Raw genomic sequence first — 3,071 nt, forward strand, 5'->3', positions numbered from 1 at the left:
CTGCTCCATCTCCACTCTCCCTTTCCTTTCTGAATTCCTTGTATTTGGTCTCCTTCCAGGATCTATTCTTGGTCCGTCCTGTTTCTCACCTACATACAGCCAGGAGGTAACATCGCCCAAAAGCACTGTGTTAGGTTTCACATGTACACTGACCATGTCCAGCTCTCCCTTCCCATCATCCGTCTTCATTACTCCACTATTACTCAGTTATCAAACTGCTTACCACGCATCGATTAGCTGCAATTCACTCCAATGAAACACTGTAATTGTTAAACCCATTGCCTTCAGTTGCTATTCCGAATTCATTTCCCTTACTGCTGTGTCCCTCCCTCTCACTGGGAAGTGTCTGAGGCAGAACTACATTCTTCACAATATTGCTTTCATATCTGACCCCAAGGTGACCTTCTGATCAGGCATCGACACAATCACAAACACCAGGAATTCCAATCTCTAAAACGTTGCTTGTCTTCTTCTCACCCCAGCTCCATTGCTACTGAAACCCTAACCTGTGTCGGTATTGCCTTTAACTTGACAAATCTGAAACAGAACCCTTGATTCCACGACTGACCCAGAATCTGGTTCAAGACTCACCCGTAATGGGACACATCCTCTCCATATTTACCCTGTCAAACCTCGACAGAATCCTGTATGTTTCAAAGAGATCATCTCTCATTCTTCCAAAGTCCAGTGAGTAGATTCCAACTTATTCAGCCTTTTCTTACAGGATCATCCCAATGGATCTTCTCTGAAATGCCTCCAATAAACTGCTCTATTTTGTTAACTAAAGCGACCAAATCTGTTCACGTTACTCCAGATGTGGTCTCACTCACCATTTGTTTACTTGCTCTAAGGTATATACTCCAAACTCTTATATTGCAAACTCTTTGAAATAAGGGACAGCATTCCATTTCCCTTCCTGATTCCATGTTGTAACTATGTGCTAGCTTTCTGTGTTTCCTGTTCATTTTCCCCCAGTCCCTTTGTGGTGCAGCTTTCTCCAGTTTATCCCAAGTTATACTCTATTTGCCAACTTGTTGCCCACGTTTCCTGTGAATATTTCTCTGTAAACTGTTTATAATCCTTTTGGAACTTTCCTGTTATGCCTTTTCTCGGAGATTTCCCCCCTCATTATTCGAAACATGTACTGTGAGCACTGGGCAGTGGTAAGCATGCGCAGTTGCTATCTTTCAGGGATACTCTGTTTCATGACTGGGAGGAGACATCTTGCCCATCAAGCTGCATGAGCCTTTCACACCCCATGTCTTATTGAGGAGGCACAGCGGCAGAACGGAAGGAAAGAAAAGGAAGCAAATCCTGCTCTCAATATCTCACTGAATCTTGGGACATTCTGTCCCATGTTCAGTCACATGAAGTCCCAAGGTGGAAACTCATAGAAACCCACGTAGATTTGCCCTTGAAGTGCCTGCTAACCTCCACCAGGGGTAATGTGTACAGTCATCCTGGGCCAGGAGGAGGGGATTGTATGAGTTTCAAACTTGAACTGACAGTGACGGATTTTATAAATTTGTATTACAGGCAGATATTCAGATGATAATCTCAGTCATTGTAATGCCAAACTCAGACGGAATTACTCCATTCATCAGGACCTGGATATTCATATTGTGTGAGAGTATTGTCTTCCAGATCAATACCATTTGCTGAATAAAAGTTCTCCTTTGAATCAAACCATACTCTCAATAGATCTTCCCAAATCTTCAACATGTGTCCTGTAATCCTTGTATAATGAACTGATGGGTGTAAGGTTTATTATTATAACATGTAACTTTTGTAAACCGCTTTGTCACAGCTTCCCAAATTTCCTTTGCTACAAGGAGAACAATCTCAGTTTTTCCAAACCGCTGATTCCCCAATGTCTGTTTGCTCTCTATAAGGTACACATCAGGGTTGTGTTGGAATATTCTCCACTTGCCTGCATCAGTGCACCCCCCCCACCCCCAACAATATTAAAGTGAACATCCTCCAGGATAAAGCACTGTACCTGAGTGGTTTTCCATCCACCACCTTCAGCATTTCCTCTCCCCACCCTCGAGGCACAGTGGCATCACTGTGTAAAAGATCAAGTCAGCATTGTCCTACCCGACCATAGGACTGCTCTCTCATTACAGAGAGATGTCTGGTAGTGGTTAACTTGAATATTACCACAGCGCAGGCAAGGGGAGAGGTTGAAAAGGAGAGTCCATTAATTGTGGATGGTTATTCTTGATGTGTATTAGCAACACACATGTCACGTGAACAATTAATGTTAAAAATGCCCCACAAATTCTGCAACTAAAATCCCCCATTCCTTGAACCACCCTGGTAATTCTCCTGTTCCCCCTCTCAGGGACCCTGCCATCCTTCACAATGTGTGGGCGATCTGTGGTTCATACAGACCCAGCTGCTCTGAACCCTGTGGGTGATAGCATAGAGCAACAGTTGCACTAAACTTCACTGTCTGGAAGAGAGTGAGAGACAGAAATCTCGATGCCATTTAAAATCTATTTAGGAACACACTTGCAAGGCCAAGGCTGACAGGTCTATGTGCTCTGTGCTGGAAAATGGGATTAAAATAGCTAGCTGGGAGATTTCTTTACACCATAAACCCAATGGACCACAAAACCATTTTCTGTCATGTAGACCATAGACGCGTAATATAGGAATATGACAAGCCACAATAGAAACCAGGTCAGAGAAGGTGATATTAGAATAGATGATACGTGATTGATTAATGTTTTTTGGAGGAAAATGTGGCAGAGGTTAAGCGGGACATTGTGGAGCTCTGGGTGCAGGAATCTGAAATAAAAATAGGTTATCCTGAAGGCTGGAATTAAAGAAAGGCACATCACAGACATTTATGAGGGTGGACATGATTAAAGATAGGGTGTTGAGACTGGAGGGGATTAGAGATTGGAGGATGTTGCAGAGATTGAGATGTTTTTGATGCAGAGATAGTGACAGTTCTGAGGCTAGAGAGGAATTATAGAGATAAGGATGAGTTGTTAGCTATCCCAACACTACCTCTTTACTGATAAATGATTGTTTCTCTGTCCTCATCTGTCATTGCCTCCATA

This window comes from Chiloscyllium plagiosum, chromosome 31 (genome assembly GCF_004010195.1).
Source record: "Chiloscyllium plagiosum isolate BGI_BamShark_2017 chromosome 31, ASM401019v2, whole genome shotgun sequence".
Classification (NCBI taxonomy): domain Eukaryota; kingdom Metazoa; phylum Chordata; class Chondrichthyes; order Orectolobiformes; family Hemiscylliidae; genus Chiloscyllium; species Chiloscyllium plagiosum.